Raw genomic sequence first — 16,301 nt, 5'->3', positions numbered from 1 at the left:
TTTTTAGTTTCTCCCTATGCTTTTATGCTTTCAAAGGAGTATTAAATCATGCAGGTGATTAGAAACTGCATCGCTTTTGGAATTTGTGACTTTTAAAAACTGATATTTGGAAAAAAGTAAGAAACCATTTTAGTAAGATGCTTTGATTTGAATTGTAAACCAGTACCTTGGTGTTCCTGTTGAACTTGTTTAATTTTGGATGATACTAAAATGCAAAATTACTGCCTGCAGTGCTACAAAAGAGACATTTTGTTATTCTAGTATTTCCACCCACCATGTTCGTTGTCTTGTTCTGCTAGAAATACTTTGGTAGTTTGTTTTTGAGGCTCATTTTTGGGATCTAGTTTTGTAAGCTTTTGAGTTCCTAAAACTTTTTTCTGAGTTTCTAAAAATAATTAACAAAAAAATTGGAGGTTGAGTGACACTTGCTCAATGCACAATAGGAAGCTATCTGATAAATTAATAGTTATTTGGGCTGGTGGTGGGATTGCCTTTTAGCAATTACACTGCATACTACTCAGTTTTCTCTGAATTAATATTGCATAAGTTAATGCAGAAATTGGTTAGGAGCTGGGAATATGTGAAAAATAGTGGCAATATGAGGTTTTATGTAATAGAAAGGGATATAGAGTTCACATGTGTACATGTGTTGAGGACAAAGCCCTTCAGTCTTGTCATTTGTCTGTTAATGTGACTTACGGCCTTAATGACTACTTCATTGGACAAGGTAAAATGGTAACTTTGTACAGGCTTAGGAAGTTGTCCTTCTGGTGACTCTCTTGTTTTTAACTTTGTGAAGCCAAAATGATTAGCAGAATGAAAACGACTGCCTAGGGTCAGAAAATGGGCAGCAAAGATGACTCTGGGGTACTAAAGCCTTCCCTTTTGGAAATTTAGGCTGTCTAATGCTAAAAAGAAGTTGTAGTTGCTCTCTACTTTCTGGGAGTATTGCCATTTAGTGTGCCTAACACAGCTGTCAACGGGTGTCATGATCAGGAGATCATTGGTAAAATGTGCAAAGAAATCTCTCCCTCCCTCTCTTCTGCCTTCATTCTTCCTTCCAACTTCTGTGTATTAGCTCTCTTTTTTTTGCACTATATTAGTATAATATGTTGTATTGCTTTGCTAACCTAGGGCTGTAGACTCTGTAGAGCTCAGTATGCAACCCAACTGTACTTTCCTTAAGTGAGGGCTGTACTCTCTGCCTTGGTGTTTTAACACCTCCCTCTCTCCCCCATCCCTAAAAAACAAAACAAAAAAACAACTCACAAAAAAACCTTAGGTGTCTAGATAACATACTTGTGCAATGCCAAGATTTCTCAGTCTTCACAAGAATGGGATTTAAGTGACATTTAAGTGAAGTTAAGTGAAATCGGGACCCAGAGACTACGTTTCTGTTGCTTTTATGTCCCGAGGAGCTCAGCCAGTGGGGTGTTTTTAGAGCACGTGTAGAGCGTACCTCTCCCCTGTAGGTGGAAGACAGGGATACACACATGCCTTTGGGGAGAAATGCCTGTGCTTGCCTTGGGTACAATCTGAGCAGATATTCAGCGTGTGTGTTCTAGGCCCTTCTCAGCTTGTAAAGATTCAAATCATATCACCTGCCAGTCCAGGAGGATGCCCTAAACACCAGTTCAGACACTAATGTGGGACATACACACTTTTCACTCTCCCACTAATGCTATTTTACAGTGTAGAAAGGAATTCAAGAAGCACTGACCCAAAGAAAGGTCCCAAAGGATGATAACGTCCTCTCTATAGACGGATGGTTTCAGGACTGCTTGAGAATGACAGTTTTTCATTTTTTTTTTTTGTGAAACACATGTGAGCAGTTCTTATTGCAGGAACACAAGCCATCCTTCCCAAATATGTAGCATAACACTAATTACTTCTCCCACTGTCTTTCTTTCATCATTTGCTTTTAATATTTTTCAAAGCATATACTTCAAAGTATATATATTATTTTATATATTGTTATTTATATATAATATATATACCTTATATACTTCATATATTTTTGAAGTACATGCTTTTGTACTTTTGTCTTTAATTTCCTTTTATGTAAAGAAGTATAATTAAGAAAGAATATTCCATGGATTATGGTATTATTTAGATTTAAAACCTTGAAGTAGTTATTTGTGGAAAAACATGCTGTTGAACATACTGGTAATTTTTTGAAGAATTGCTACTGTTGCCAATTAAAATTCAAGCTAAATGATTTCAGATTCAGAAACCATAATAAAATGCTGCTGGTGTTTTTTGGGTTTTGAAATCTAGGAACATAATAATAAGTTATACCTGGTCTGAATTCAGTTCTGACCCTGCTTTGAGCAGGAGTTCGGACTGGAGACCTCGTGAAAGTGCTTTCCAATCTGAATTACTGTATGACAGGGTATCTGTCTTTAGGCATTCCCTTTATGTATAGCTGAGGCTGCAGCTAGGAGTGAGATTACCTCTTCTGCTACTTTGGCAACTGGACAAATGTCTCAGCAGTTACACAGAAAGTGTGAAGGGGATTCTTGTGGTGTGTCCAGAGGGGAGCAGGTGTCGTGGGCTTTGCCACGGTTGCCACCTGCCTCTTTTTGAAGTCTGTTGAGGTTGGATACCATGGCCTAAAAGAGGTGGACTGGATCCAAACAGAACATATAGCTGATGTTTTCTCTCAGTTTCTTATATATTCAGTAGAGAGAGGTAGGCAGTTAAAATAAGTAATCTGTATCTGCCTCTGGAGCTCTTCAGAGATGTGTTTTCTCTATTAAATACAGTCTAGAGATCCTGAGTACTTCAGGATCACTAAGTACTAAATACTTTAGGGTGGCTGACTTTGTTCATGAAATGAGGCATCTGTCTGCCTGTCTATCTACTAACTCTATGTGTATGTATGTATCCTTATATGAGAGTAAATATAGGTATATATTGACATATCTTTGCCACCTTCTAATGTTTGTCAAAATCCCGTGGTTCTATATTGTGCTAAGTGCTGCTGGCTGGCAGTAACTCTCTGTTGACAATTTTCAAATGTTGCAAAAATTCCGTGTTTCGTAGGACATGTCAAGCTACATGATGCAAATCGTACCACTTGTGTACTACTTTCTAGCAAGTACTGTTGCAGTTTTTTCCTTACATTTCAGGATTTCAGAGTATGTATTTTCTTTTTCACTGTGAATCTTGTTTCTTTTTAATATCTTTGAGGAGTGATAAGGGAACAGAAGGATAGGTGAGAGTGAAGTTAAATAAGATATTAGTCTGGTAAGTGGGAGAAATAGTATAGAGAGCAAGAAATTATTCTTCCCTTTTGAAGGGTGACTGGAAAACTTAAGCTCTATGATAACCATGCTTCAAGACAGTTAATTTGATAGGATAACATTCTTGCACATCTGCATTTTTAGTATTTATTATCTTAGTAATAACTGAGAAAAAGATAGTGAATGCTGTACAGGGATGGCCGTAACATCTCCATTCTAGTGGTAACCATAAAAACAAATGCTTTTTTAACCTTTATTTTATATGCTGTAGACCTATATATATACACACACACACACTCTCGTTTTGCACAGTTCTTAGATGTTGCTCAAAGTTTGCACTGACCCTTGTCTATACCTTCAAACAGAAGAGGAACAAGCGCCACCAGGGTCAGCCCTTGTGACTGGGTCAACCCTTGTGTAGTCACAATTCAGTGCCAGTTTTTGTGTAGGGGAAAAAAAATCCCTACACTTTGTAACAACTTGGAGGGGAACTGAATAGTCATCTAAGTATCTGGTGATTTGGAGTGGGATGGAGCTCTGTGCAACAGAATAGCAGATCTTGTGTCACTTCACTATTTTTCTGCACCGAGAGCTCATAACCCTTTAAAAAGTGGCAATATATGACATAGAACAAGATAGCAGCTTGTCTGGTTGAATGGGAAGTTTAGAAATAATAACTAAGTTGTAGAGTCTGAAAGCAAATGGACTTTTCTTTGTGCTACTATATTTGGCAACTGTAGTACTGTACAATTGATTTAAAAATATGGAACTGTGAATCATTTATGAATGTGGCAACCTATCACCAAAACAGTGGACTTGGCAAGTATGCTTCTGTAAGAAAGAGGTAATAAACTGCATTTTTCAATATAGCATTTCCTGACCCTTTTACTGCTATGTAGGAGAACTCTAATGCCTTTGTGATCTAAGTTCTGGAGTATATTGAATCAGGTTTTCCTGATACAGTTTCCTGTTCCTCTGTAAAATTATTACTCCACAATAGATCAATGTCCACTTTAACGTAGACCAGAATTAAGTGAAGTCAGACTGTTATATCACATTGTTTGAGGTCACAGTACAATTACTACATTTAAATATGATAAAGTTGTAGTCAGTAGCTAAAATAAATTGTGTGAACTAGGAAATGTGTTGAAATCTTCTGAGCTGCTTTCTCTCTGATAGCATGGTAAGCCATAAGAAATAATGGAATATTTGTTCATCCTTGTAAAACTAAATCTGCCCTGGCACTGATTCAATTGTTTTGCATTTATGAAGTTTTCTGAAGAAAAATTTGAAGATCAGAAAATTCTCCTAGCAAGAGCTGCTGTATATATCACTTATGGTTTCAAATGATAGATTGCTCTCTGTATCATTTGCAATGTGAAGAACTACTTTGAAGTTCCAAAATTTTCCTCTTTCTCTGCTCTGTAATGCTTTATATTTTAAGTGCGATATAAATAAGCTAAAATCCAAATACCTGTGAATCCCAACTTCTATTACTCAAATAAAACTGAATGGTTCTATTAAAAGTCAAAAAAAGTGGACAGGCTAAGAGACCTGGTTGTCTATCTGTTGTTGTACTGGGGGATAAGGGTCTCAAAAATATCTCTGGTTCACCTGAATTATGCTCCTTGTTTTCTGTTGCTCTGCAGACCTTCTCCACACCTGTGATTTTGTCCCCCTATGGGCTGAAGAAGTAGGAAATTCTAATAACGTGGGAAAATGATTATACCCACTGGTTGGTTTAAGGAGCAAAGCAGTTATACAAACCCTGCTAACTTTAGAAATCGTCTACTCAGATGGTATTTTGATTCCTTTATAATACAAAAGCAGGATAAACAGTATGCCAGTATAACTTAGAATTGGATCCAGTATGTCTATATATACATAAAATATAGCATTAAGGGGCTGTTCTAGGTGCAGAAATTTGGAGATTTAGATTAATACTTTAAATTTCATTATTAATCCTGAGTTTTATTTTTGTATTGCAAGCAATCACTCTGTAAGGATTTGCTTCCATTGTATCTCATTCTTATCTAAAAGATATTTACTTGCATACGTGTATGCTGTGCTACAGGCATTCCTGGAGTATATATACACAGGCATTTAATGGGCTTCTGTAACAACAATTTTTACCCCATCAGTCTTTTCTTAAATTGTACTTTTTTAGTGTGCGCTTGCGCTTGCGGATTCCTGTCTCAGACTACCGTTATTTACCATCACTTAAGTATTTCTCCTAATTGCAATAATACTTCACTTACAATTAAGCTGACATAGGTACACTGGCCAAAGTTTCAGACTCATATATTTGGTGAATACTATGTTTTTTTCATAATCATATTTTTTGTTAGTAACCAGTTAAATACTATTTTGGTTTACATCTGTGTAACACAGTGATCAGTGTAGATGTATGCTAATTTAGAATATTTATACTTTATGTAGTGCTTATACATTAGAAAAAAACCTGTGAATTAAAAATTTAAAACATCATTCCCTTGGGAGCAGTGGCTATAAAAAGTTTGCATTTTCACAGAACTGTGGCTGCCTGCTCCCTGCTTATTCTGAGAATTTTGGGAAACTGATTTGCTGGCAAAATGTAGGAGTTTGAAAGCAGACTGAACTCCAAGAGAAGAAGGCAGTGTAAAGTTGGTAGTTTAGAATGAATGCTTAGTGTTGTTTCAAAGATAGCGTTTTCCGTAGCCTTTTAGATTTCCAAGATTTCTAAGTACGTGTGGAAAAGTTTTCGCTTAGTATTTTTATTCTCTCTGTTAAGAAAATGAAAAAAAAACCAGCAGCAAGTCAAGTCCTTTTGAAAGACAGAATTCAAAATAATCTTGACAAGTCGGAGATGAAGTCTAAAATCCTGTTGTTCAACAGGAACAAGTGCAAGGTGCTACATTTAATTGGGGAGAAACAGTGGAAGACATAACAGAATGGTGGATAACTTGGAATGGATCCGTTCTGTAGGAGAAGTTCTGGGAGTAACGATGGATCAAAAGCAGACAGAAGTCAGCAGCTTCATGCTGTTGTGACACAGGCAGCTGTAGTTGTAAGATTCTTAAAGAGAAAAACAACAGAGGAGGTTTGTGAAGTGAAACTTCCCTGTTTTGCACTGATGAACTGGAGAACTGGTGTTCATCTCCGGTAGCTTGCTTAAAGAAAGGCATGGACCAATTGGAAAAAAGAGAGAAAAAATATGTTCTGAAATATAAACCTGTAACTTAAAAAAATGGACAACCCTAGTTCCTTTAAAATGAGAAACCTAGGGAAGAATTATGCTATTCCTTCAAAAACATAGGTGACAACCGAGTAGAAGAAAGTAGTTATCTGCACTCTGTCATGTATTAGATTAAAAACAGTGTTTTCATACTGTAGCAAAGGAAATGCAGGCTCAATATGAGGAAATATTTTCCAATTACAATATTAAAATGCTTTTGATTAAACTTTTGGGGAGTTTCCACGTCCAGAGGTCTTAGAAACAGACTGACAAGACAGCAGCTGCCATATGTTGCAGATACGACTGATTCTGCTTTGGGGCCAGGAATTAGACTAGACGGCTCAACAGGCTTTTCTCAGTCCTACGACAAGCTTAAAATACAATTTACAAAGAAAGGTTAAAGGAATTGAATGTTTTAACTAGTTTTAAGCTTAATCTATGGGTGCTATGATCTGACAAAAAAAGGTTCGTGAATTTCTTTCCAAGAAGATAACGCATTTCTCTGCTATAACAGAACCGGATGGACTGCTTCAGCCATAAAGGTGCTTGCAGATGAGTTTAAATTTAGAATCCTGTATTTCAGTATTAAAAGAACAAGAACTTTCCCAAAACTTTGTTCATTAAATATGATTTCATTATTTATTATTCTTACAGCAGAACTGTTGTGTATAGAGCTACTAAATCTGTACGCTGTCACTTGAATAGATACTTAGTAATTACAGTATTATGAACTACGTATTCCACGTGGGAAATTCAAGGAATTTTGCAGTTTTTATAATATAGAAAGTGTTATTTTTAGCCCCATTTTTTTCAAATTTCATCTTGGTGAACCTGGCATACTGCTTAGGAGAAATGGAATCATCTACTGCGTTTTCAAAGGCTTTGTAGGAGGTAAAACCAATTTTCTTTCTCAGCAAAAGTGAACTAAAATTGTATAGTTTTGGGTGGAATTTTTAAAGATAGACGCTTTTACATCTAAAGCAGGTAAATCTAATTGCATTTTAAGTGACATTGTTAATTAGAAAACCATCTTGTAAAAACAGCAAGTAGGAAAAGTGAGGGAAGGTGTAATTGCATCAAATTGGAATTAAACAAATAAACATTAGAATACATTATTACAAAATTTCACAAACCAAACACTGACTTTTTCCTGTAGATAACTACACCTGTACTTTAAAAAGTAGATGATGAGTAATAAAGTGAGAATTAAACCAGGAAATCTGCAAAAAAAGAACTGAACAACAAACATAAACCTGGGAGGAGAATTTTGCTCCCGTGGAGTAAAATAAAAAACCCTGAAGTTATTGCTAGGCACCTTAGGGGGTATATCAAATGTCACTAGAAATCTATGGTTAGGCAAAACTGAACTGAGCCCGGTGTCACCCTTGACTGTAATGAAAGCTTGGACACTTATATTTCAAAAATGTAGATACCTACACTGAGGTGTGTGAAGCCATGCCCCCATGTGTATATTATGCACACCAAAGTAACAGCCCTCGGAAGTTCCTTACTCTCTGAAGCTTTACAGCCACTCTGTCTAATGTAGCTCAAGGGCGTTGAGTAAGGTCTGGGAACACAAGCAGGTTATTGAGCAATAACCTAATATTTGAGTTTCCAGCCTATCAACTACTTGGAGGTGATTGCTTTTATCCTGAAGTAGATGAAAGCTGTTTTACTGCTCAGAGTGAACTGCTTCCCTCCTGCCGGAGAGGTAGAAACGTGCAAGTAGATTCTGTACACAGAATGTGAAACCTGCTGTTCACCCCTTTACTTATCATGTGTCAGTTTGCTTACATGCAAAATAGGAAGTGATTATCTACTTTTTCTGGAATGAAGTAGAAAGGTATGTGTTTTATCATGAAGTAGGTGGTATAGTGATTTTAACAGTGCTAATGAAACAAACCTTTACTAATATTAAAGAGGTCATCTGCAGACATTGGTATCTGTACTTTGAGTCTTAAAATCTATTGACATAAGTATTGTCAATTTTTAATACATCGACAAATCTCAGCTTGCACTAAGGGCTTGAATTTAGGTCTGTGCAGACTAGAGGAGTGCTGTGGTAGAGATCTGCGGATCCTGGAGTTCCAGAAGAGAACGTTTTATATTCTCTCTGTAAGTGCATTTAAAATGCACATGCATAGCAGATCACGATACAGAATGCCACAGATTTTCTGTAGATCAGCTGCATAGCCCTTCAGCTCATGTATAGTAGCCATTTCTGTAGGACTAAAAGTAGACCATTCTGTAGGTCTAAAAATATAGCAGATTACTGAAGAGAGTTAGCTGTTTTCTGGGTTATTTATTTTGCAGTGAGTAACTCTTAGACTTACCTGTTGCAGCTGTTCAGGTCTGTATAGCTACTTAATATTCATTGGGACAGAAGCAAAGTGAAAAATTAGCTCTGTAATTGAGTGGTTAGGGTGCTCATCTGCAACAAAGGAAGGCTGCATATTGCTGCTCCAGTGAGTATTTTTAATTATTTGTATAAATATAGTCTAAACTGACATACTTTCACCTGCTAGGCCTGAATCACCTTCGGACAAGTGTTTTTTCGAAGCATGTACGAACTCTGTGCTGGATATACTTCCAGTTTTCCATATCTCATTGATTGTGTTGTTGCCCTCTTCAATGGATCCTGTATGGTCACCAGGACTTTAAAAAGAAGGAATTATGTGCTGAATGGGAGCCAATTAACTAACTTCTCTTAAAGAATGAAGAGAGATGCATCTAAATTCCTATGGATATTCTCCACCACCACCACTGTGACAGCTGTGGGTTGACTGCTTATTTTGAATGAGAGAAACTTGTGCAAAGTATAGCGTAGATGTTCTGCAGGATCAGGCTTATTACGTAGCTGAGACAATTTATTTCCAATCAAATTACTATGTTATTTTTATACTGGAGTATAGGATGTCTTTGTTCTGTGCTTGTGTAAAACGTTTGTATAAATATATTTATTTATTGTTAGATGTCTAAAAATAATTAAATATTCAAAGTGTTTCTTGTTCTTTTTGTTGTACCTACAAGGTTTTTGTGGTTTGTAAGATGGGATAATGTAGTTATAATTTGCAAGGTTTTTAGATGTGCAGAATGGTACTAGAAATTTTAAGTTATATCACAGCTTTCCATTGTGCTCCCATTATGTCATGGCAATTTTAAACTTAAGTAGTTTGTAAGCTAGTTTTCTTGCTTTTGCCTAACACAGTTTTAACCTCATGTTATTTTAAACAAATTGCTGGTAATGTAAAATATCTGATAATCACCAATAAGTATTTAGTTTTTTCACTCCTGATATGTTACTTAAAAGCTGAAAGGAAAAATTCTATAAGCAAAGTAAGGCCTAGTTCAACCATATTAAAATTCTATTTACATTTTAATTTGCTTTCTGCTGTGTGACTGTGTTATACTGAAGCTATTACCTGGCTCAGTGGTCCTCACAGACAATTTCCCTTTCTCATTCTGATTTTATTGTAAATGATTGTCAGTGTAGTACAGGAAACTGCAAATTCAATTTTGATCAGTCCCATGAGGGACTTGCTTCTTCATGACTTATTCTTGTTGTTTTAAAAATAAATTGAAATAGCCATCTAATTTAAGGGTTTCCTTCAAAGTACAGGATTAAAATCTGTAATTTTTTTATGCAAGGGCTTTTCCTTTATTGCGTTATTGGGTAGAAGCTAATATTTAAGGAAATTTTGTAGTGATTACCCCCCCTGGGAGAGATTTAGTTCTTCATTTAATATTTCCATTTTATATTTAATGGTTCATTAAGCTGGCTTTTTTTCTTTCTTTTACACCTGGTGATCATAAACCTGCTGTTTTCTTTTAAAGATAATGTTTTCTTGAGTATTTAATGTAATTTAAGATTTGAATGTAGCCTTTCCTCCACTCGCTGCACTTAGTCCTTACTGTGAAACAGATCAATGACCCCTGTGGTTTAAAGAACTTTAATTTTGCTTCCTTTTTCTGTGCTGTGTTACTGTGAGGCAAAATAGCCAAGAATGTGGAAGATGAAATAGTGTGAATTTAGAAGGGGATCATGAGGAGAAGAAAAGGTAACTGCATAAGAAAAAAAAGGGTTAGTGCAGTGTGACCCTCCCAGAGGCAAAGGTGTTAACAGTAAATCATTGGGATGAGATTCAGGCCTGGGTTCAGCTGCACAACAGGCATCTATCTTGTGCTGCTTTAGCTGTCATAGAGTGTCCTGTCTGTCCTCCAGGCCTACCTCTACAGAGAGATGCTGGTCCTGTTTGTCCTCTGTTTTATCTGCTGATCCCGTGGTGTACGTCCTGCATAACCTCGAGAAAAGCAAATGACAGTATATTTTGGACAGAAGACTCAAGTTCACTCTTTCAGGCTGTAGATGTCCACATCTAGTGTCTACATGTCGGGTAGGGGAATTTGGTCCCATAACGGTAAAAGGAAATAAGATCAAATATGTCTATTTTAAATAGAGTTAAGTAACTTCAATGACTACACTTATATTAACAGTTTTTACTTAACATAAACTGTGTATAGTGTATATTTATATTTTAAAAGTGATGGACTACGTTATATTAAAGCCTTAGGCAATGTCACCGTTACAGAACAGTCACTGGAGCCTGAGGGGGAAAAGAAAAAAATGGCAATTCAAATTGCTCTTCAGGAACATCACGCTTTTTGAATTAGATACGGTATAGACAAGATAGTAAAGTGAAAAAAAATCATTATTATCATAGAATCATAGAATCTTCATGGTTGGAAAGGACCTTTGAGATCATCGAGTCCAACCAACCAACCTACAATCTCTGCCACTAGAGCATGCCCTGAAGTGCCACGTCCAGACCTTTCTTAAATACCTCTAGGGATGGTGACTCAACCACCTCCCTGGGCAGGCTCTTCCAGTGCCTGACCACTCTTTCACTAAAGTAATTCTTCCTAATATCTAATCTAAACCTCCCCTGCGGCAGCTTCAGACCATTTCCTCTGGTCCTGTCATTATTCACTTGGGAGAAGAGGCCAACACCCACCTCTCTCCAACCTCCTTTCAGGTAGCTGTAGAGGGCAATGAGGTCTCCCCTCAGCCTCCTCTTCTCCAAGCTAAACATGCCGAGCTCCCTCAGCCTCTCCTCATATGACCTGGTCTCCAGACCCCTCACCAGCCTGGTAGCTCTCCTCTGGACACGCTCCAGCACTTCAAGAACAAACCTACATTATTGTAGGTTTGTTCTTGCTTCTAACTACAGATTTGCTTCTCTAGTTGAAATAGTTCTTTGATACTCTGTTTCCGTTCCTACAGTTGCTATGGTATCTAATGTAACTGGAACAGGAGCATACTGTCAGGCAGATTTGGGTAAATGCACTGAGGCTCAAGCTTTTTGTATATCTTCTTAAAACTCAGCTTCTCGTATGAAACCAATCAAAAGCACTTATACTAGTCGCTTAAATAATTAAAAATATGCATATCAATTAAAGATCTTTACAAACTATCCAAGCATCAGCTTATGTCTGTGTACTGATCAAGGCAATCAGCTGGGGAATGGATTAAAAAAAACCCAAATAAACAAACCAGAAGTGAATGAATCCTAAAAAGCCAAACCTTAGAGAAGTAATAAGAGAAGTATAGAATTAGGGCATTAGGAAGAAAGAAGAAAAAAGGGGGAAATAATTGTAGTCTCTTTCATTTCTTCTTTTCTCTAAAACTTTACACCCTCAGTTCCTTCAGCTGTGCAGTGTACAACCATAACCAATAGTCATTTCTTGAGGAGATTACAACCTCAAGTGACTCTAAGTATCAGAAAGGTAGGGGGAAGTCAAAGACGGTATTAAGAATTCTCTGCATCCAATTAATCTGCTGGTTGTTTTAGAGAATCCAGGAACTTTCTTTTCTGCGCTTCAAATGAGGACACTACTACTTCTGTAACCTGAAGAGAAGAAAATCTGACTGTGTTTTAGAGACTCTGATTTCTCACTTCTCTGATCTCTCTTTCTCACTTCTCTGATGATCTCAAGATCATCTAGCTTTAGATTTCAATGAAGCACATTATAGCTAAAAGCTGTAAGGAGTAGTTCCCTAACTTGGTCCATTTATGTGCAAGTATCTTCTGTAACACTGAAAGAAGGCCAACCACGGCATCTTCTCACTGTGTATGTTGAGAATGCAGAACAAGTGATAGGTTTTTTTTTTACTTATCATTTGAAAATGTAAAATCTCATACAGCGTGAGAACAGCATTACAATATTTTCCTGAAAAGTTAAAATGAAAATTCTTAAGACCAAGAAAAGTCTATTTGAGGTTCTAGCAAAATGAAGCAAGAAAAACGTTCTAAATAGAGTATGTCAAGTTTAATTCAAAGTATAAGTAGTTTCTCAGAATAAAGCTGCTAACCTGCTTCTGTTCCCATAATAGTATAGGAAAAAGTAGAATTGGTTATTCTGACTCAAAACTTCAGAGTTTGTACCAATTCTGGGGCAAAACCTGTGCAGTTTTTCTCTACAGCACTATAGCTAGATTTTCCATTACCTTAAACTTTAGAAGTCATCACTATCTATTTAATATGGAGATGCAGCATTAGTGGCATTCTTTTACTGTCCCTTTGTATCCACTTTCACAGAGTAAATACTCAGTTATCTGAAGGACTCAATATATGAATCCAATTGATAGGAGCTGTTAAGTAAATCTACGCAGGTAAATGCATCTCTTAAGCAGAGTGATCTCTGGCCATGAGCTTGGTTGAGTTGCATATGCAATATCCAGGCATAAGCAGTATCTAGGCCAGTGGTTCCACAGTAGACTAACAATATCCATGTGCATAGCGTTAAGCTGTTCCATTTGCTGCCCTTATGCTCTGTAACGTGATTATTTTCACAGTTTTTCTGTTTTGCTTGAGCGTGTCTAAAACGATGATGGAAACCCATCAGAGTAGTGTTTTTAGAGTGTGGCATCAAATGTATGTGTTGCATGCCCTTGGGTATGGTGCCGGGGCAAATGGTGGTGCTTGAGTGGGAACTGCTGCTGGAACAGTGATAATGAATGGTATAGGCTGGAGGGAGCCAAACTAACCTATATTGCTTTTTAGTCCCAGGTCCCTGGAGTGAGGTGAGGTTTTGTTTCAGTGGGCACAAGTTGGCTCACATCAATCTTAGGAGCAAGCTGGCATTTAGATAATACAGCTGATCAGGGGAGGTGGGAATGAACCGGGGGAGTTAACTTGCTTGGGCTTGTATATGTAGCTGTACTCTGACTAGTCTTCCAGGAAACTGTTGACAAAGTCCATCAACAAAGGTATTTAGTACACAAGATAGACAAGATAAAGATAAAATCCTTGTGTGACTGAATAACTGTGGGGGAGGGGGAAAGAAAGAAGTTGTTAACAAAAAAGTATGCGAAGAAATGGTTGATTCTTACAGTGGAGGGTGGTCACCAAAGTGTTTTTTAACGGTGGGTGCTGTTCAGCATGGAGCAAAAAAAAAGACCTGCAAGAAGGAACAAAAAGTTGCTTGTGATCATAAGTTATACGGGGTAATATAGAAGACAGCCAAATGCAAAAAGTTGCAGAAAGGCTTTACAAGACTGGCTAAACAGGATTTAAAATGGCAGACAAAATCCAGTAAGATTGCATGTCAAGTGATACATATGAGGAAGATAAATTCTGTTTCTTGTATAAGATGATAGTCTTTGAGTTGACCACTAATAAGATCTTGTGACTGCGATAGGTAATTCTGTGAAAAATGCAGCTTGGTGCTCTGTAGCAGTTAAAAAAGTAAATGGCATATTAGGAACTGTTAGAAAGGGAACAGATGGAAAAGCAGGAACCATTGTATGTTGTTACCTAAATCCATGTTCTCCTGCATTTTGAATACCATGTGCAGTAGACTACTGACAGAGGCTTTGGAATCCCTTGTCATTGAAGCTCTCTAACTTCTAAAGAGAAAAATGCCTCAACATCATCTGTCAGGAAGGTTATTGTTGTCATTTATCCTTTCTTGGGGAAAAATGAGAGATTTGATGACTTCTCAGAGTTGGTTCAATCTACATTTTGTTATGGGATTTTATTTTTATAGCTTATTAATAGCTACAATATTCTGGGTACTAAAGAGATCAGGTCAGGCTTGATGAGGCTCTGAGCAATTTGATCTAGGTAAAGATGTCCCTGCTTACTGCAGGGGGTTGGACTAGATGACCTTTAAAGGTACCTTCCAACACAACACATGCTATGATTCTATGAAGCCTTACAACAGCCAGTGTCTGGGAGCTCAGCCAGATGGACTCAGATGAGAAATAACCCATAAATTTTAATAGTCAAGGTGATTAGCCACTGGAACAAGCTGTCTATGAGGATGATAGAATATCAACCCCATCTCAAGTTCTTCAGTTCAAGTTTAGCTTTTGAAGACGTTCTGTAACCAAATGCCAGCCGTTGCCCTATTTTGTAAAGAAATATTTTACAGGCCCAAGGTGTGTTACAGCAGTCAGGTTCTATGATCCTACTCTAGTCTTAAAAATGGTGAGTGTGAACATGTGAGTGTGAACATGTGAAGGCATTCATCGTAGTAAAGTCTGGCACTAGAATGCTTCCTTGAAAGATGAATAATGTCAGTTTAATCAGAAAGCTGAATACAGTCTGCCCTACACACACATCCCCTCACAGTTTTCTTCCTGATGCAGGGAGTTAATGGAAGACCACTGAATTATTCAAGTTCTCCAGGCACTTTTACAACTAAGTGGGATTTAATGTGGAATGTGTATCATTAAATTTTTCTCAAATATAAATATCACATCAAGTATTTATGGTTGCTTTGGATTCTCTTTGCATGCTTTATACATTTTTTTTAAGGACCTTAGGACCTATGCATTTTTGTATTATTAGAGAATCCTTTCTGGATTACTAGGCTTAGGGGTATCAAGTCATGTTACACATTTAAGTCTTGAATCAAGTCTCTTTCACTTCTTTCAACATCACATACCTGTACACCACTGACATCATTGCTCTGTGCTGTCAGTTTTTGTATAATTATTCATTAAGGTTATTTTTTTAAAAACAAATAATGTCCAAAATGTCTTCCATTTCTTCACCATGCACTGGTGCACTCTTCACCATGATTCATACTATCCAATTGAACTTGGCTCCAGCTTCTAAGAAAGAAGCATTTAGAGCCTGACATCCATCAGTGGAACTTCCAACCATCAAATTTTACAACAATGGAATTTCCAACCATCAAATTCTACAACAAAACAGGACTTTAAAGATTTTGGCAAAGATTTTATTTTTTGGTCACAAACGGAGAGACGTTGTACATAGCAACAACTTTGTTTCTTACCAAGCTAAGATACTTTCAGCGTCTTGAAATCTTACAACACTCGTATTTCACCATGAAGAAACAATCCCTTTTTCCCCCTGGAGTCCTCTTCAGGTTATCACTTGAAATGCGTAGCATAATACAGGGAAAGAATAACTTTGGAAGCAAGCTGCCATGATTTATTATTGCTTTTTAAATGAGTCTTTACCCTGCATGAAATAATATTTTGCATCCTTTCTTTAGCAGGCTAGAACTTCACATGCCTTATAAATTACCTACATAATAAGTGAAACCAGGTTATTTTTTATCTGTGATTCTCTAGTGAATATTATTTTGAGCTGCTGTTTGGTTTTGCTTTTCACTTTATCTTTTGCGATTCATGACTGTTACTATGGTAAGTATATAGGATTGAGAACATGCCTAGCTGAAGGAGGTAAACAAATGCTAGGATGACAAAATATGACTTTTATATCATATAAAGTATCATTAGAATTCTGATTTTGCTGGATTTTATTATATAAAATAAGTTAGGCAGAAATTCATAGATAGAGATAAATTCT

At 36.9% G+C, this 16,301-nt stretch overlaps 1 protein-coding gene across 8 annotated transcripts in view; it reads left to right on the top strand.

The window, feature by feature from the left end:
* Positions 1-16,301, top strand: part of GPC5 (glypican 5) — a 735,781-nt gene that overhangs the window by 14,874 nt on the left and 704,606 nt on the right. The window lies entirely within an intron of this gene.

This window comes from Larus michahellis, chromosome 1 (assembly GCF_964199755.1).
Source record: "Larus michahellis chromosome 1, bLarMic1.1, whole genome shotgun sequence".
NCBI classification, from domain to species: Eukaryota; Metazoa; Chordata; class Aves; order Charadriiformes; family Laridae; genus Larus; species Larus michahellis.
This window is presented reverse-complemented; position numbering and strand designations above follow the sequence as displayed.